The sequence below is a fragment of the Neomonachus schauinslandi genome, chromosome 3, assembly GCF_002201575.2.
Source record: "Neomonachus schauinslandi chromosome 3, ASM220157v2, whole genome shotgun sequence".
In the NCBI taxonomy this organism is placed as follows: domain Eukaryota; kingdom Metazoa; phylum Chordata; class Mammalia; order Carnivora; family Phocidae; genus Neomonachus; species Neomonachus schauinslandi.
In genome coordinates this window covers 22,843,017-22,864,527 of record NC_058405.1, presented here as the reverse complement: position 1 = coordinate 22,864,527, position 21,511 = coordinate 22,843,017, and the positions used below count along the sequence as shown (strand labels likewise).

The 21,511-nt window shown below is 34.2% G+C and overlaps 1 pseudogene; it reads right to left on the bottom strand.

Annotated features, from left to right (window-relative positions):
* Positions 1 to 615: 615 nt before the first annotated feature.
* LOC110585920 lies at positions 616 to 1,298 on the bottom strand (annotated as a pseudogene).
* Between the last annotated feature and the right edge of the window lie 20,213 nt (positions 1,299 to 21,511).

The window sequence follows — 21,511 nt, the reverse complement described above, 5'->3', positions numbered from 1 at the left end:
TCATTGGAGAAGTATATATATATATATATATATATATATACAAATTTTTTTTTTTTAAGGAAAAAAAAGAAAGGAAGATATTAGGCTTTCCTTATTCACTATGCACTAGCAAAGATCAATTCCAGCTAATGAGAAATTTTTCAAATCAAGAGTCGGGTAGGTTTTTTTTGTTGTTTTTTTTGTTTGTTTGTTTGTATTTATATTCATGTTATCATTTATTTACTTATTCATTTAGGTGATATTTTTTTAATTTAATTTTATTATGTTATGTTAATCATCATACATTATATCAGTAGTTTTTTTGGGGGGGGGCAGGAGTTAGAGGCTTATTATCAGTCTATGTGAGACTAAACTTCAAAGCAAATTCAATTTTGCTTAAGGGAACACTGTAAAGTAACAATTCTTGATATTACATGCCTCATATGATCCATTCAAATCATAGAGAATTACATCTTTACGTGTCACTGTTCCAAGAGACAAACAAATGTGAACAGCTAAAACATCTTAAGAATGCATCAAGCTTATGAAGTCTCAAAGAAAACTTGAATTTTCTGTACATACTCCTGTCAAATGAAGTTATTTCGTGTACACCACTACCTCTTGCAAACTGGTCTTCTATTTCCTTTCATTTGACCTACATCGGCAAGAGACCTAGAGAAGGATCGGGAAGGCTTGTGATTTCTCTCCTGAGACAGTGATCTCTGTCTCCTCCTATCTCTAGAAAGGGACCTGCTCCGGCTGCGGGAGAAGCTTCTCTGTCTTGGAGATCTGCGGCGAGGTGGAGGACTCCTTCTCCGATAATCATCTCGAGGGGGACAACCCCAAGACGGTGGTGGGCCACGATTTCGACTTCTCTTTTCACCATTCGAGAGTTCCACTCTTACTCAGCAGCCACATAATGTTCTCCCAACTAGTTCTCGAAAAGCATCGGGGATCTTAAATTCAACAAAAGCAACAAAACCCGGGAGGGTTTCTAGCAACACACACTTCGGAGTGGTCCATAATAGCCAAAAGCTGGTTCCGATTCAGTCTTTTTTTTTTTTTTTTTTTAGATTTTATTTATTTATTCATGAGAGAGAGAGGGAGAGAGGCAGAGGCAGAAGAAGAAGCAGGCTCCCCACGGAGCAGGGAGCCCGATGCGGGACTCCATCCCAGGACCCTGGGATCATGACCTGAGCTGAAAGCAGACGCTTAACCGACTGAGCCACCCAGGCGTCCCCCGATTCAGTCTTGTTACCAGTGTTTCCAAGATTACCTACATAAACCTTACAGTCCAATGGATAGGAATCACCATGCATTTCGAGATCTTGGGTTGGAAAGCGGACGCTCAAATCCACACCCCCCCAGATGGGTCTTCCCGCTTCCCGCTCCCCTCCCTGCCCGGCTCCCGCAGATGCTCTCACTGACCTGGCGTCCACGAAATGGTGGACATCATTAGTTTTTGATGTAGTGTTCCATGATTCATTGTTTGCGTAGAGTCAGGTAGGTTTAAATAAAAGGTGTTTACTGTTCCTTTTATCAGTCAAAAGGAATAAAGAAAAATTTACATTTATTTCTTTAGTGATAAGCATTTCATGGTTATAATGTAATGTAATTTTTAACATGTTTTTATTCTAAATACTTGTTGGAGTCCGTTAAATATCTTTTCTTTCAACTTTACCTTTAAGCTAGAGGTGAACAAATAACTTTTGAATATTTAGCAGTTTCTGTTACCAAAAGATCCTCATTAGTCCACATTTAGCTAAAGCTGTTCACGCAATGAATGTCTATAATTCAGAACTAGACACCCAGCAACAAATTGCTGTATTACCTTCTTCTATTTTTTACTGCAATAAACTAATTTTAAGGAAGTTTATAGAGTTTAGAAATTCTTCATAATAAAATCTTATATAATTAATTGGTCACAATAATTTACATGAAGTGCTTCTTCATTTTCTTAATTGCATTAACTTACAGCCATATATATTCACATGCAAATAAGCTACTATATAATTATCTGTATGACAGAAAATGGCAATATCAAGATTCATTAGTATAATTAGAATCAATTCAATAGCAGATGTTAGTATACTATATCTTCATTTAGTTTACTTCTTTTCTATGATACTTTTGGAGTAGCAAATCAAACTAAATCCACTCTACATATTATAGCACACCATCATCTTTGGTCTATAAAAACTCAATCTTTTATTTTGTTGGAGGAGTATATATTATGGTTGCAGAGAATTATGGGAATTATGTAGGGAACAAAACCATCATATTCCCTGCTGTCATCTTAATGGAGACAGAAGAATGATGATAAGACTTCTAACCTACGACACCAGTAATAAGTGCTACAAAGAAAAAAACCTAAGGGAGGTGATATGAAATGCTGCGGCAGGGCAAAAGTGGATTGTGGTCAGAAAATGACTCCCTGATAAGCTAACATATATGGAAAGAGAGTGGACAACAGTGAGGACATTAAGAAGGGTGAGCATAGGGGCGCCTGGGTGGCTCAGTCGTTAAGCGTCTGCCTTCGGCTCAGATCATGATCCCAGGGTCCTGGGATCGAGCCCCGCATCGAGCCCCGCATCGAGCCCCGCATCGGGCTCCCTGCTCCGCGGGAAGCCTGCTTCTCCCTCTCCCACTCCCCCTGCTTGTGTCCCTGCTCTCACTGTCTCTCTCTCTATCAAATAAATAAATAAATAAATAAATAAATCTTTAAAAAAAAAGAAGGGTGAACATAAAAATAATAATAATAGTAATACTAATAGCTTTAAAGGATAGAAACTATTTGTTCTCTGCAAGGACTCTAGCATGGCTGGTGCATCAGATAGAGTGTTAGAAGATGAAACCCTACAAATGCAGATAGGAAAATCGTATTGAAACTTTAGGCCATTTAAGTACTTAGGGTTTTACTCTCATTTAAAGGGTAAAATTTATACAAATTCAAGCAAAGAAGAGACATGATCTGACCTCAGTGTTTCAGTGGATCATTGTGGTTGCATTGCCAAGAACAGACATAGGCAAGGAAGGGCAATGATACCACTTTGATGCTTCTGCAAAAATCCAGATGAGGCGTACCTGTATCTGTACCAGGATTATAACAGTAGAGGAGGCATTTTAGAGTTAGTAAGTACATGGACCTTGGCCTCGGAGGATCTGGGTTCTAAACTCAATTTATAAACACTGAATTATGATAGTGTAAAAGTCACATTGTTCCTCTAAGGTTTAGTCTCCTCATCCATGAACAAAATTTTATATATAAAATTTATATTTTATATAATTTATATAAATATATTATATATGAGGTAATACTTATAAAGTATAAGACACAATACCTTGTATAGAATTAAAGTTAAATAATTTATTAACTTTAAGATAGGGTGTGAATAGGGAACAGGATGGAATGAATGGGAAAATGAAATATGGTAAATATATTCAAAACCATTGAGCTGTACACTTTTAAAAAAAGATGAATTTTATAGCGTGTGGATTATACCTCATTAATTAAATGAAACAAAAGAAATGGAGACAATGACTTTCCAAATATGTCATTTTATATAGATCTGTTGGAGCCATATTTATGTTTCACATATTAAAGAATAAAATCAAAGAGGGAAAGAAAACTCAAAATGGAATAGAAATAGAACTAAATGAATCCCTCAATTTCAAATGAATAACATAACTATACCACACAGAGGCAAGGAGGAAGGATGAACTTAGGTAACTCTTTAAGGCAACATTTTGGCCATCTAATTTAAGGCTAAAGCCAAAAAGAACAATAAGGAAATATTGTACTTCAGTCAGTAGATTTGTTACTCGGAGTGTGATTTAATAATTTTAAAATTGTTTTATGTGTATTCTAGGATTGAGCAAATAACTAAATATATTGTGTCTAAGCATATATTAAATATATTAGAGATAATCAGTATGAACTCTTGTTTGTATAGCTTTATAAAGAGATCGAGAGAGAGAGAGGTAGATGTATAAATGTATATTAAGAATTTAATATTAATATTTTAGGTAATAAATATCATTTTAACTCATTTTCATATTTTCAATCATATTTAATTTTCTTGGTTTACATCCTTCCTGTTTCTTTTAACATTCAGCTATATCGTTTATCACATAAAATCACTTAACAATGACATACATTTGATGACGGTTTTACCAGGTCTCTTTGTTTAATATTACTAAAATTTACATTTCTACTTATCAGACAGAACAAGAGGTTGAATTCCATACATCACTAAAATATATACTAGAGCATAATGTAATGATAGCAAATATGAAATAAGATGTCAGCTTTACATTACATAGTTCTATGATTTGCAACATCAAAAAATGATCTAATCAGGTAATCTTTTCTATGGAATAGTATTTATTTTATGCATTTATGTTCACTATCTAATAAATATAAGAATATATTATGTTGTGAGATGTCAGGATAATATCATGAAGACAAAGCAATCCACAATACATGTAAAAATTGAATATCTAGAACATGAAGACAAATATCAATATTCAAGAGATAGAAAATCTGGTACTTCACAGGACTTCCTGTTTTATCTTGTTTCTCAGTAAAAATATTATTTGACATAAAAACATTTACTGATCTGTTTTGATAACATAGTCATTCTTAACCCAGTCGCTCTCTACTTTCTATCCTTTTTGAGAAATGCCACTTGTCAGTGCATTTTGTGTAAAAAAAAAAAAAGGAGGGGGGGAAGGAAAACAGTAAAATATACATGTTTTTGAATATTGCAAAAAGGAAACCACAAATGATGCACCATAACACAGAGAGCTTGGTTACCTAGAGAAGATGGATGGGAACTGCATGAAGAGGGTAGCAATAATATGGAGTGAAATCCCTTTTCTCTTTCTTTTTGCACATTTCTGACTTTTGGAACCATGATAATGTTTCACATACCCAAAGAAAGTAATTATAATAAACAACAGTGGGGAAATGATACTTAAAATGAAATACAAAAGGGAACAAAGGAAATAAAACATATTTTAACTGAATTATGTAACAACAGTGAAGGGTAGATAGGCAAGGGAAAGTAACAAACTAAAATTTGTGTTCAGTATTTAATCTATATACCCTCAGGCTGAAGAAAAAATATACAGTATAAGCTCTAATTCATAGGGTTTTGTTTTCTTTTTTACATAGCCGTAGTCTAGCAATTTTGAAACCAGAATATACTACCTATGTATTGTGGACTGGCAAATAAGTAAAAATATTTTAGGTAATGGTATTTTCACTGACATGGAGGGGAAATATAAATACAGAAAAAAGGGAACTGGCTTGAAATCTGACTTTATGTATAGAAATATAGATATATATTTCTGTGTATATGTGTCACACATACTTATGCATACATGTATGTATGATCTGAGAATTCATGCATCTCCTTCCTAATTTTTCCACTGAGAGGTTTGACAAGCACCAACACCCCAGAAGAAATGAGCACAATTATCATTCCAGCTCTGGATTCAAATATTATTTTATATAAATATTATTCTTCACAAAAAGGAACCAGTGTTCTTTGGAGAAATGATTGCCTCCAGGTATGGACAATATAGGTACAAAGTGAGCCTGACACATTTTGTGGTGGCAGAAAATAAAGTAGTCATCAAACAACAATGGGGACATGTGTAAAGGACCAGTGGTAGAAAAAGGATATAAATAGTGAATAAAATAAGAAACCACTAACCACACTGCTATAAAGAAATGCATATAGAATACATAAATACCAAAATAAATGGTGTAGCAAGAAAAGAACTCCCTTGCAATAGAAAAGCTAACTAATTGTATAAGAGATCATGGAATTAAGAAGTTGCCAAATTATTTAGGCAAGAATCATCAATAAAACTGAGTGCAAATATCAGATCATGTGTTACATTTAGTTGCCTTTATTATTATTGGGTAATCTGGTAAACTGTCATTTTATACACTATTTATGGTTTCTCATTTGTCACATATCAAGTCAATATATGTGTATAAGTGAATACCATGTACATACACACACATACTGTGTCTAACCTATCCTTATCAAACTATTTTTTCATGAACCACAGACACTATTTTATTACTTTAACTTTGATTATTTTAATGTTTGTAAGGCTGAATGTTCCTTTTTATCTTCCCTTTTCTTTCTTTGTCTCTGTCTCTCATTCTTTCTATCTTCAAACCTTATGATTAAAAAAACAAAAAAATATATATATAGTATGTTAAATTTTTAAGAACTCTTTGCTTGCTTGTGCTATTTTTGTACAATTCTGTTATTATTTCACATAGGCACAACATTTGAGGAAGTTAATTATACATTCTTTATTTTTTTTAACTTTTCTTTTCATCCCTGAATGTATTCTGTTCCCTTCTTTATTTCATTTTTACTGTATATTTTTTTAACTTTTTAATGTTAAACAATTTCGTCATTCTGGTGATTCCTTGTTTTCTACAATATGAATAAAGAAAAAATAGTATGTTTATACAGTCTCACAGTATCTTCCCATGATGCAATTATTAATTTAAAAGGAGAAAATAATTGTCTTACAATGAAGGAACCAGAGGGTTATCATCATACTAGGTGATTAAAGTACATAGCAATGGTTGGCATCATCTGCTTCTTAATACAATGGACTAAGAAGGCCACAACATTATTTCTGTGGTATACCTGCCATACTGAATAATGTGACAAAATGTTAGACAGATTCAAATTGAGATGTGTTCTACAAAATATCCATAGAGAAAATGATATAAAATGGAAGAGTAAACTCATATGCAATTCCCAAAAAAGCATAAAAAATAATGATGGAACTGATTATGGTGAGTTTAAATATTCTGATTAACAAACCAACCAACCAACAAACAAATAAATAAGAAATTCTAGTTAACAACAACAAAAAAAAACTACCTTAGACAAAATTAGCTACTTTGTAAAGCTTAGAGATTATACTCAGATAATTTTAGACTAAGAAGGAATTAATATTTGAAATATTCAGCAAATTCTTGCCTATAACAATAAAAACACCAGAGCCTGTAGGGCAAATTGCTTAAGAATTAAGATAAAGTAGATTATAGACAGAAAAAGCCAATTCCTGACAAATATATACAAAGATGTTCAAACTGATATTGAAAAATAATAATAAGATGCAAATCAAAATAGCAATTAAATCCATTCAACAGTATGGCAAATATTAGACATCTGTATAATACCAAGTGTTGACAAGAATGTGGGGATATAGAAACACTCATGGAAGGGAGTGCAAGCTAAAATAATAATTTGCTGATGTTGCATTGTCAAAATAGAAATGCATGTGCTTTATAACTCAGTATTCTTACTCCTGGACATACTTCCTAGTGTAATTCTTACACATTTCATTGGTAGGGTATCTGAAAACATATTCATATTATTATTGCTTTTGGTTGAAGGTAGATGAGTACCCTGGAAACCTATCACTGGATGGGCACAATAACAAAATGTGGGTGATATATACTGTGAAAAATTATGCGACAATTGGAAACAACAAATTAGATATAGTTAGAGCTACATGGACCGTTCTTATAAATGGCTAGCTGAGAATGATAAGATGTATAACCTAATGACTTTGTGTAAAATATAATTAAGTATCTGTGAAAAATACAAATTTTATCTAAAGTTCTTATGAGGGGAGAACAATAAGAATTGGAAAAGAATATAGAGCTTTTAACAACAACAACGAAGTAACAAGAGCTTCACACTGCCTGCTGCTGATAATCCCCATTGAATTGAGAGGATTGTGACTAAGTTAACATTATACACTGGATTTTTAATTAAAGCATAGCCACCACCCAAAGAAACTATTATCAATAGTTTGGTGTTCTTATTAAAATAATTATTGTATAGATTTTTTCTCTGAATGTTAAAAACAATTGCATTTGGGGGCGCCTAGGTGGCTCAGTCATTTAAGCGTCTGCCTTCGGCTCAGGTTATGATCCCAGGGTCCTGGGATCCAGTCTCACATCATGCTCCTGCTCAGCAGGGAGCCTGTTCCTCCCTGCCCTACTCCCCCTACTTGTGCTCTCTCTCTGAAATAAATAAATAAAAATCTTAAAAAAAAAACCCACACAATTGCATTTGATAATTGTGGGCATTTGATGGTTTCTCATGTTATTCATTGGGTAGTATCTAAAAATTAGAGAAGAGACAATAAACATATTTTTTCCAAGAATAATAATAAACATTAAGGCATTTGCAGCTTAGGACACAGTTTTGGTAAAAAAGATGTTTCCTAGCACTAGCACATTTTGAATTTAACTTAATTTTTTCATAATTTTGTTTAAGTTATGGGGAAAATATTAAATTACTATATGATTTCACTCATATGTGGCACTTAATAAACAAAACAAATGATCATAGGAAAAAAAAAAGAGAGAGAGGCGAGTCGAAAAAGAGACTCTTGACTACAGAAAAAAACTGATGATTACCAGAGGAAAGGTGGGCAGGGGGATGGGTGAAATAGGTGATGGGGATTAAAGAGTGCACTTGTTGTTATGAGCACTGGGTATTGTATGGAAGTGTTGAATCACTAAATTGTACACCTGAAACTAATATTAAACTGTATGTTAATTAACTGGAATTTAAATAAAAACTTGAAAAAGGAAAAAAAATGACATTTCCAGTGTCTGAAATATAATTGTTAGTGTTGGGGAAAAAATGTATCTTGTGTAGAATTTTGGTAACTTTTAACTGGATTGCAGTGCCTTTCTTAACTCATTAAAACTTCATAGAAAGTATGGCTAAGACCAGGTTTTATTTTATTAATTAAGTTTGAACAAATCAGAATTTCTTTTTTTTCTTTTAAAGATTTTATTTATTTGACAGAGAGAGACACAGCGAGGGAGGGAACACAAGCAGGGGGAGTGGGAGAGGGAGAAGCAGGCTTCCTGCTGAACAGAGAGCCCCATGCGGGGCTCGATCCCAGGACACCGGGATCACGACCGGAGCTGAAGGCAGACCCTTAATGACTGAGCCACCCAGGCACCCCATAAATCAGAATTTCTAAAAATGTAATTCCATGGAACACAATTCCCTTCTAAATTTAAGTATCATATATTTAAATTCCTTTGGGAAAATCAAGTAATGCATCTATATTTTAATATTCAAAGTTATTATTAATAATTATTAAAATATCTAGGGCACCTGGGTGGCTCAGTCATTAAGCATCTGCCTTCAGCTCAGGTCATGATCCTAGGGTCCTGGGATCGAGCCCTGCATCAGGCTCTCTGCTCCGCCGGGAGCCTGCTTCTCCCTCTCCCACTCCTGCTTGTGTTCCCACTCTCGCTGTGTCTCTGTCAAATAAATAAATAAAATATTTTAAAAAATAATTATTAAAATATCTAAACCTATTTATACTTTTATAATACATCATTATCCAAATGCATTTGAATATTGTTGCATTCATATTTACTCAAGCTTATTAATATTTTAATACCTCACTATTTATATATATGAAATGTTTTGAAATATAAAAATTCACTAAAATTTTAAATATTGTCTGTAGCCCATAGAGAAATAGAGTGAAAAAATCACAGCTAGCTCAGAATACAGAACAAGAAACTAGATAATTTAAAGCCTAACAATCTAATTTACAGAAAAAAAATCACTCAATGTTTCATGCACTTCAAAGAATGTCAGAAGTATCGTCTTCATATATGAAGGTCATCATATTTTATTTGTAGCTGCTTGCCCCTAATGTAATACTGACTTCTTTGCTTCAAAAAAAATCCATATATGCTGTAAATCAGAGTGTTAGTAAATGACTAAATTTTACCTACAGATTTATGAGATGAAAATGTAACCATTAGTCACATGCACTCAAGATACAGATACTTTCCTCTGGCTGTTCCAACCAATTTACCTTAAAAGTTTATATCACTTTGGAAAATTTGTTGTATTTCATTGAAAAAAAAATTGAGTTAAAACCTTAGGAAGTATATATTTCAAATAATAAAAAATTTGAACATACTTCAGTACACTTATTTTACATTGCAACTCTATTAAGGGAAATATTTCATAATTGATTAAAGATTCAGTCAGGAGAAATTTTTAAGACAGTTTTTTATTACTTACAAATATGTTTTGATTTCAAATGTACTCATGCAAAAGGTATATACTTTTACTACCCAGATATAGATATAGATATAGATACACATAACTGCTTCCTGTCATTTTGATCACTTAATTTTAATAAAAGCATGGATTTCACAAAACGGATGAATATAGGGAAAGGGAGGGAAAAATAAAATAAGACGAAATCAGAGAGGGAGATAAACCGTCCGTGACTCTTAGCTATAGGAAACAAACTGAGGGCTACTGGAGGGGTGGGGTGTGGGGGGATGGGGTAACTGTGTGAAGGGCATTAAGGAGGGCACTTGATGGAATGAGCACTGTGTGTTATATGCAACTGATGAATCACTAAACTCTACCTCTGAAACTAATAATATACTATATGTTAATTAGTTGATTTTAAGTAAATTTTTTTTAAAAAGATGGATTTCAATTTTTAACTATTTAAAATTAATATTACAGAAATAATGATTTCAATTGTACTCTATAATCTTAAACAACTATGTTAGTAGTTACAAGATATTCCATTTAATAAGTTAAAGTTGCTTTCATTAATACATGGAATAATTATGCTATTGAGAAGTCATGGACAAATTTAAAATATTTATAACAATTAGGTTTCTCTTATTGGATTTAAGAAAATTCAGTAAATATATTTCAGTAAGCTTAGTTATAAATTATATATACCTAAATAAACAAACCAAAAAATAAAACAAAAATTTGTTTCTGATCATATGTGATGCCATAGTAGAAATTTTAGCTGACAGTCCTGGCTATGTTATTCTTCTACTCTTTCTATGCTAAGAATCTTGAGAAAAGAAATACTTTTTAATTTATTGTGGGTCTAGGTGTAGCATTTTCTTAAATCTTGATCATATTTTGCTGAGGTGATTTTGCTGTGCTTTCTCTTTATGCATGGAGAAGAAAATTCTTACCTTTTCTATACCTAGTATTGTTTTTCTTTTTTTAATATTTTATTTATTTATTTTAGAAAAGAGAGAGAGCATGAGTGGGGGCAGGGACAGAGGGAGAGAGAGAATCTCAAGCAGACTCAGTGCTGAGACCAGAGCCCGACATGTGGTTCAATCTCAGGACTCTGAAATCATGACTTGAGTTGAAATCAAGAGTTGGACACTTAACTGACTGAGCCACCCAGGCACCTCATATACCTAGTATTCTCACTGTAATACCTAATATTAATCCCCAGTAATAACTCCATATTTATCAGATGATGGAAGCCACTGTCTACTAAGTCATACAGGATCTAACTGCAGTGTTAGGAGCCATTGTATAATGCTTATTTCTCCAAAATTTAAAATAGATTATACTTAGAGATGTAGCTAGACAGACAGACAGATAGATAAAAATGTTTTTAAAAAATTATGGAAAACAACTGATTTCACTGAGTACATTAGCCACCCACACAAAATACAGAGAAAATATAAACCTGATCACTGGAATATTTATTAGTTCTTTAAAACCTATTTTGAAATGGAGGTTTACATTTTTAAAAGTTTTTTAATCTTATTTCTATCCCTAAAAGTGCAAAAATTTCATGTCCTATAAGTTGAGAATCTGGCATATTACCTATTGGTTTTACCAGTTGTTTTTCTGTTTGCTTTCAGGTAAATAGCTTTTTAATGCTCTGCTCTGCTCTGCTCTGAATCTTAGGGCAGGACCATTTCTCAGTCTACCTTGCCAGTTTACTTCTGGCCATGTTCTGGCAATTAAGTTCCTAAAAGTTGAGTGCAAAACTGGGAGGAGGAGAAACAAGGATGTATGTTTTAGGAATCTAGTTGCTTTCAGATAGCTCTGCCCTCCACGATTCCAGGTCATCCAGGGAAGCTCACGTCCTGGTTCTAGTTCTAAGTGGCACACCATGTAAAATGTTCTATAGAAAGCAGACTTTAAGATATCGTTTACTATGCAGATTGTTATCGGTTAGTGTGTAAAGTACTCTTACAAATAATACCCATGAAAGACAGAGTAAGGAGCAGGAGTAGCAGATGGAGAAGCTGAGCTGTGAGGTAGACCCAGAAACAGTTTGGACAGACCTCATGGGGAGATCTGGAGAAATAGCCACCCTTGATTATCCTCGTGTTATCCTAGTGAACTGGGAGGGCTATTCTTTATGCTCACTCAGTCAGTTGTTGGATGTTGATTTTGTAGGAAGAGGTGTGACTTTGGGAGCAAAAGTACCAGGTGGGTGACAAAATCACAGAAGGGCTTTCAGCTGAAGATTGTCCACCTACAGCATCCCTGGAAGTTGGGACAATGGGTTCTTCACTGAAGGGAGATCTAGGCAGTGCATCAATGTTCAATACAGATCACCTTTGGTGCCAGCTTCTTTAAGGTTCTGATAAACTTCTCGAAGAAATGTAGGAAATAATCATATTAAGTTGAACTACTAACCCAGATACTACATCTAGTCTCAGGACCAAATGTAAAACTCATTGTCTCCTTTCTCCTATACCCATCCTCTATTCCCTCCATCCTCAGCTAGGACAACAGTTGGTGTCAGAGGTATAGTTAGATGTAACTAAAACCTTTGTCTTGGAGGGATTTGAGCCCCTAGCACATTCTTTTCTCAGGACACAGTTGCTAAACATTTGTATTTGCTATCAAACTTGGGCAAGGGAAATACAAGAGCTGCTCAAGAGAAACAACTGGGTACCTAACATCATCCTGATCCCTTCTTCTGTGTGACTGCAGCCTTATTTCCTCCTGCTGATCAGGATCAAGTCCCCAGTCTGGATGGTGATTCTTGTTCTTGTCTTCTGCTCCCTTAACACAAGGAATGTGACATGTCCCGGTGGCAACCACAGCTTATGATTCACTAACTTTCTTTCTCTATCCCTGGCAGCAGTATTCTCCTTTTCAGAACAAAAACCTCTAAATTTTCAGCGATCAAAGTTGTGGTGAGTGAAAGCACACCAGGAGTGTTGATAAGGAGAACTATTCCTGTTTCTAACTCTGTGGTTCTTGGACTTCGTGGTCCTGATGAAGAAATGGCATTATAAAGGTGTATATGTAGATGCATCAGCATATGTATATGAGTAAATGTATTATAATAGTGTAGAGTCTGTCCTGAATGATAGTGCTTCATTTTACTAAATTATTGCCTTTAAGCTAGTACATCGTTCTCTACACAAGCTATCAGGTCAACAACTTCTGTATAGTATTTTGGATCCCAAGTCATAGGGCCACTCCCAACATTTGGGATAATGTGAGAAAGAACTCTGGACAGATATGTTGATAAAATTGATCCCATGTTGACAGAGGAAACACTCAATAAGGTTCTAGACAGTTGCACTAGCTAAGGCCCTTTGGGCAGGAAAAGAAAACTCATATCTGCATTATGGGTCTACCCTATAAGAATGAATCACTGAATCAGTTTGACAGAGTCTACTATAATCAAGTATGGGGTTTTCTGAAGGATGGTGGCATATCTGGGACTTAGCATTAGTTCCCATTGCTGGAAAGTTGGACATTCAGCCATAAGATACCAGAGCTCTTTCTGTTTTCTGCCATATGAAAATACACAGTAAGAGGATGGCTGTCCACAGGCCAGGAAAGCACCCTCATCGAGAAATGAATCTGTCTAGGGCAACTTGATCTTGAACTTTCCACACTCCAAAACTGTGACAACTAAATGTTTGCTGAATAAGCCACCCAATCCATGGTAATTTGTTATAGTAACCCAAATAGTCCAAGATATGTGAGTCACTTGAAAATTATTTAAGATTTCTTCTTAATTTATTTATAGTGTTTTATGGTGTGTAGCTTTGTATAGTTTTCTTAGTGATTGGTCTAGATATTATAGTGTATATAAAAACATATCACAGTCAACTGGCATTAATGCTTTTTTCAGATTAAACTAATATTTTACTTCTATTTAGGTCCCTTTACCCTCCCCAGGTTATATATAATTATTTTAAGAATTTCCTTGGTATACATTGTACACAACATCAGATGTGTTATGATTTTTACTTCAGCATCAAATGTGATTTTAAGAAAATCATGAGATTAATGGTCTGTTTACCCTTATTTGTACTGATTCCATGTTTTAATTTCCTTTCTGGAATTCCAAGCCTTTTTTCTATTATCATTTCCTTTCTGTATATAGAAAGGATAAACTTCCTAGTAACAAATTTTCTTAGTTTCCCTTTATCTGAGAATGTCTTACTATGTCTTTACTCCTGAAGGATAGTTTTGTCAGCTATAGATCTCACAGTCGAGGATTCTTTTCTTTTAGTATTTAAAGTGTGCTTATTTCCTTCTGACCTGCAAATTTTCAGATGAAAAATGTTTTTCCCCTATAAATAATTTGCCCTTTTTCTCTGACTTCTTCCAAGATTATTTGTTGATCATCAGCTTTTAGACATTTAATTAGGGTATGTCTCGGCAGGAGTTTCTTTAGGTCCTATTTGAGGTCCAGGGTCTTAAATCTGTAGATTTATGCCTTTCACCAAATTTGGAGACGTTAAAATCACTATTTCTTTGAGTTCTTTTTTGGCCCCACATTCTTTCTCTTTCCTCTCTTGGTGTTGAATGATAGGAATTTGTTAGTGTTGCTCTTGTTGCTAAGACTCTATTCATTACTTTTTTTTTTTTTTTATTCTGTTCTTCCTATTTTCTCTGATTGAGTAAATTCTGTTGATTTGACTTGAAGTTCGCTGAGTTCACAGAATCTATTCTCTGTCATCTCCACTATATGCTATTAAGCCCATAGAGTTTTCATTGTTGTTGTTATTGTTGTCACTGTATTTTTCAGTTATAATTTGCATTTTGGCCTCTTTTCTATAACTTGTTTTTGTCAATACGTTCTCTTTTTTATTTGATTCAAGAGAACTAATAATTTCTTGCTATAAAGTGAATGAGTAGTCAGGGCCTTGCAATCCTGACATATCCAACAATATGTGTAGGAGTCCAGGAGGCCCATCCTGGGCTGCTTCCAAATAATCAGTAAATATGGCAAGGCTGCAAAGCAACAGAATTCGGTGTGTGCAATTACCTTAGTAAGTGATAAGTGGCAAGGTCAGACCATCAAGCAAGGGCCTGAACCTCATAGATTTATAATGAAAAGCGCTAGCCAAGATGGAGAAGTCTAATTCCTACTAGGTCCTTCTACTTACTACTACTACTAAAAAAAAAAAAAAAAAAAAAAAAAAGATAAAGGCAAAAACAAGTATAAAAAAATCTTGAAAATTGGAAAGACAAAGGAATACTAAGGGACCTTGTGATTTGAGGAATTTCTCTACTATGGGTCCTTTCTTTGTTGCCTCCCATATATCTTAGACAGGGCATGGTAGATGCTACCAAACAAGAAACTCCAATAATGACAAATAAAAATTTCATCAAAAGCCCTTCTCTCTAGCTCAGAGACTGGGAAAATAATGGCCCAGTAGTAAAGAAGACCTTTTTGACAAATACCCTGCTACAGTCCAAACAAACGAAAGTAGAAAAACATTCCCCTCTTATCCTCATGGTTTTAACAAAGCTGTGTGGATCTGGTCTTCCATCCTACTCCTTCATTCCATGGATGACACAGCTGTTAGAATTATCTGACTAGGATTTTAAAGCTGCCACACCATATTTCATTAAGTTTAAAATATTTATACCAATTTGGTTTTTCTTGTTAGACTTAAGAAAATTCAGTAAATATACTCCGGAGGGATTAGTTATGTTATATACGCCTGAAATAAACAAAAACTTAACTCTGATACTAAATTCTGCAATAGTAATAAGTAAGAATAAGTATCTTTTCAAGATTTTGATTTTAATTCTACAGAAAGACAAATACTGCATGATTCCACTTATATGAAGCATCTAAAATAGTCAAATTAATAGAATCATAGAGTAGAATGGTGATTGCCAGAGGTTAGGGGAGGGAGGAAACAAGAAGTTATTAATAAATAGGCACAAAGTATCATTTATGCAAGAGATTAAGTTCTGGAGATCTACTGTACAACATTATATCTATAGTCAAAAATAATATCACATACTTAGAATCTGCTAAAAGGGTAGATTTCGTATTGTTTTTACCACAATAATTTTTTTTTTAAAGGTATGCTCAGAGATGTATCACTTGCTCCTCATTTCTTCTACCTTGTTCTTATTCTCAGATTCGTTTCTCCCTTTCTCTACCCACTGCCTGTAACTACCCAATTTTATTATTTTCTGGTTTCCCCTTCTTATATTTCTTTAAACAAAAGAGGAGATATGAGCATAATTTCTTTTATTTTTATTTTTTAAACCACTCTATTGAGCTATGATTGACATACAAAAAACTGTACATATTTAATGTATACAATTGGATGAGTTTGGAAATAAATATGCATCCAATGACCCATCACCACAATCTATGCCATAAACATACTCATTACCTCCAAAAATTTCCTCCATCTTTATTTAAAATAATGATGATATAATATTATAACAATTATTTATAATAATAAAAGTATTATTATTTGCAATAAGAACATTTAACATAAGATTTATTCTCAGCAAATTTTCAAGTAAATAATACAATTGGTATTATTAACTATAGGCACTATGTTTTGTAGGGATCTTTAGAACTTACTCATCTTTCATGACTGAAATGTTGGACCCTTTGACTAAAACCTCACCATTTTCCTCCCTTGCCCCCCAGTCCCGGGCAACTACCATTCTATTTCCTGCATTTTTGTATAGAGTATAACATACTGCATATAATTTGTGATAACTTGCCTTTTTGCAACTAACAACATATCTTACAATATGTCTTGGAAACCAGTCCATATCAATTCATAGAGTCCGTTTTCATTCTTCCTTCCTCCATTGGTTGTATAAAACATGCTTTATTTAACTACTTTTTTATGATGGACATTTAGGTTGTTTCCGCCTTTTTTTTTTTTAAGATTTTATTTATTTATTTGACACAGAGAGATAGCGAGAGCAGGAACATAAGCAGGGGGAGCAGGAGAGAGAGAAGCAGGTCTCCCGCAGAGCCGGGAGCCCAATGTGGGGCTCGATCCCAAGACTCAGGGATCATGAACTGAGCCGAAGGCAGACGCTTAACAACTGAGCCACCTAGCGCCCCAGTTTCCAACTTTTTTATATTTGATTTGCTTCCTCAATTTTGAAAACTCTTTTATATTAAGGATATTATTAGCTCCTTATGATATATGTTGCAAATATGTTCTCCGTTTGTCAGTTTATTGTTTGCCAGTTATTATTATTTCATTTAATGATTATTTTTTAAACTTATATAGTTGAATTTAGAATATTTTCCCTCTGGATTTTTATTCACTTATTAAGCATTTCCATACATGAAGCTTAAAGTAGAGTCACTTGTTTGTTTCCCTCTCAGGCATGTATAGTTTCGTTTTCATAGTGGATATTTAGACCTTATATTATTAAAAATTCTAATTTCATTCCATTTAAAGACGGGTTATTGAGCTAATGGCAGGAAACAGCATAGAAAGAGAAATTGTAAACATATGAGATCTATAACTGAGAGGTAAAGGTAATGTAGATATTGTGAGAACAGATGAGGAAAAGTTATGAGGAAATGGTTAACGTGACAAGGACTTATATGAATTGCTTTTTGTTTTGTTTTTTCTGTTTTGTTTTGTTTTGTTTTGATGTTAAGAAGTTTATTTAAAAGAGGGACACCTGGGGCGCCTGGGTGGCTCAGATGGTTAAGCGTCTGCCTTCGGCTCAGGTCATGATCCCAGTGTCCTGGGATCGAGCCCCACATCGGTGTCCTGGCTCAGGGGGGAGTCTGCTTCTCCCTCTTCCTCTGCTTCTCCCACTGCTCATGCTCTCTCTCTATATATATCTCTGTGTCTTAAATGAATAAATAAAATCTTTAAAATAAATAAATAAATAAATAAATAAATAAATAAATAAATAAAAGAGGGACACCTGAAGGTAATTTTTGTACCTGTGTGACAAAGAACACTCGGGAGCTCCCTGGCACTCTCCGCTGCCCCTTCTGTAACAGGAGATCTGCTCTAGGACCCCCAACCTAAAGAGCTGACCTGGGGTCCTTCCCATGAGCAGCAACTGCAGCTCATCCAGTTAAACTCTCCCCAGACAGCACTTATAAAACAGAATCTCCAAGGCTACTTTTTTCCCCAAGGGATCCAAAACAAGAAATTAGCTGAAAGATGAAGACTATTCTTTCTCCTGACGCAGAAGCAAGAAAATAAACCAAGGCAAAATCCAACCCAGAGGCCACCATGTCCTCCCAGTCCAAAGCCGTGTTCAGGTAACTCTCTTCTCTCATCCATGACGATAAAAAAAAAGAACAGTGCTGGTCTTTAAGAGCTGCAATTTCTCCAGATGGAACTTATATGAATTGCTAAGCTGAAACAGGATGGCAGGATCTAAAAATGATGCTGTTGGTGGTGGTGATGGTGGGTGATGGGTGATGATGCTTGTGATGATGGTGGGTGATGATGCTGGTGTTGATGGTATTTGCTTGAGTGTATGCGAGTATGTGTGCATGAGTCAGTGTATGTCTGTGCAAGTAGGAAGAAAAAGCACAGAAAAAGAAAAGAAGGGGAGGAGGGACATAATTTGACAAATGTCTTGGTTTCTATATGAAGTAAGAAGACCAAGCTTTCTGAGGATGCTGAAAGGGATGGGACTTCTCTTCCTTCTTTGCTTGCTGTCTCTACCTCATATCTTTCCCTTCACCTTCATTTTTCAGGGCAATAGGACCAGCCGAGACCTGTAGAATCTACCTCTGCCATTACTCTCTTCTCTCATTTCTAGGGCTGTAATTATGACTCTAATTCAGATCGTTAGTTTTATCTCACCAGGTTGTTGCAGGAAGATTCTAGTCGCATTATCTTCTTTTTTCAAAAGACACACACATGCTGTGTTTTTATTTATTTTGGTTTCCCCAAAGTTTGAGGTTCCTAAATGAAAGGTGCTTCGAATTTGAGACATTGCAGAAAGTAACATATGTGGTTGCAATTTGTTACTCATGGCTACACTGCATATGCTTTGTGTTACTCATCATTCTTGCCACAAACACTGGGATTTCCAGACTATGTGACATGACTTAGCTTTTTCATCGCTGTCTAGAAAACTCCTTCCTTTACCACCGTCTACTGAAAGTTGTTTCAATCACTCATATTCTCTATTTTTCCTCCATTCAGTCTGTATGAATTCTATTTTATATCTCTTTTCTTCCTCCAGAACTTTTTGTGTCATTAAAAATAATCTGACCTACGTTATAGTTATAGGTGTACTTTTCATCACCTCTCCTAGCCTAGTAAGTTATAAACTAAGAGCAAATAAATTTTAATTATTTAATAAAAACATTAACCTTTCTCTTGGTAAGGATCAATCATATATGTCACACTGACCAATTTTTACAGATTCACTAAATTTAAAAATATATATAATCTTGTGGATCCTAAAGAGATGTTAATCACTGCAGCTCCCAAATAAGTTTTAAGAACAAGATATTTTCCTCATTTCAGAATTTACATATAAATGTATATATATAATATTTATATATTATATATCATTTAAACATGTAATTTATATACATATATTTAACCTACAAATAGCAAAATACGGCATGTGTCCTGCTATTATGGTATATTATCATTGTGATGATTATAATTTTATTTTGAAAAATGAAACTACTGTTAGCACAGTGTAACAAAAAGAAGCTGATACAAATTTACTTAAAATCTATACATTAATCTAAGGAAATACTAGGAAATATTTAAACATAGCTCTTCTCTAGCTACTTTTTTTTTATAAATTCCATAGGCTTAATGTTTCATAGGATCTGCATTTTCAAAGTTCAATAGTGCCAATTTAATTTTTTATTTTATCTAAATTTTAACTGTAAATATATACTATTTGCATTTATGAGCAAAGCCCGTTTTGAAGGAAGTGGGAACTTTAAATATTAACTTTGATATTTTAGGTATTAGTAGCAACTAGTTTTAGAAGTCCTGGCTCTGGGAAACATATTCAGAAAGGCATATATATTAATTATTAAATCTTCTTTTATCTTTCAAGGTGTTCACAAAATACAATGTATTTTTAACTCACAATGTTAAAAGCAAAGTATTAAAAAACTTACTTGTTATAATCAAAACACAGCAGCTATTAGAAGTATAGCAAAGCACTAGGACAATCAAAACTTTTCCAATTCCAGTATATCAACTTGATTTCTGATACTCAAATTACTTTGCCCCTTAAACATAGTGAGATAAAAGTTAAGCTCTTTAGTAGGAGTGCCTTTTATATTTATTGCAGTATTGTGCTCCATACCTTTTCGTGTTTTGTTTGCTTTTTGAAAATGTTCTTCCTTAAAATGTACTCAATTTTCTCTTAAAATAATCTGTGTTAATATTTCTTAAAATAGGGGCACCTCTGTGGCTCAGTTGGTTAAGCGTCTGCCTTCAGCTCAGGTCATGACCTCAAGGTCCTGGGATCGAGTCCCGCGTCAGGGCTCCCTGCTCAGCGAGGAGTCTGCTTCTCCCTCTCCCTCTCCACTCATGTTCTCTCTCTCTGCCTCTCTCTCTCTCTTTCAAATAAATAAATAAAATCTTTAAAAAGTATATTTCTTAAAATAAAATCCAGCCTAGGTTACAATGAAGTACACCTGGAAACTCCAACTGTTACATCCACTATTGCCAACTCCAAGTCAACGGGTGGGATCGCTCTTTTTAGAATAGTTGTTTGCATGAGACTAAAATGAGGTATGGAGAAGAGCAGAGGACGTATTTGATTTATTTTTTAAGCATTTTTACAAAAACTTGGCTAAGAAATAGGAAAATTGTTTTGTAGTCACAAACCAGTGCTTGAGTAAGTGATATGTTTCTAATATCCATATTTATTCATTTTCATCACAAAACACACATTTTCTGGAATAGATTTCAGACATATTATTACATACAGCAATAACCACATTAGATCCCTAAGCCCCATTCTCTCCCAAGCAGATGCTATGAAGGTCAGATACTCCTGGGCATATGCAAAAAGAGGATTAAATTTACCACAAGAAAGGAGTCCCCAAATTATGAATCTGAACATTTATATAGGTTATAGGCGGCTCAGTTGCCAACCTCCTCTCCTGAGAGAGGGAAAGAAGAATCATCTTCCTAATGTAAACAAATATTTTGGAATGTAAAACATGCCTTAAGATTTTATCTCCCTTAGTAAAGTAATCACACCTTCCAACGGAGTTAAATCTCTCTGGAAGTTATTTCTCTATACATTCAGTGATTTTTTTTTTTTCTTTTTCATTTCAGAGGATGTGTTTTGAGTCATGTTCCAGTTGTCTTTGAGTTCTTTTGCTTTGCATTAAAAAACAATATTTTTTATGACAGTAGACAGGATGATTTCCTTCTCTCTACCAATGTTATCATTACTTTATCCTCATTCTATGAAGACAA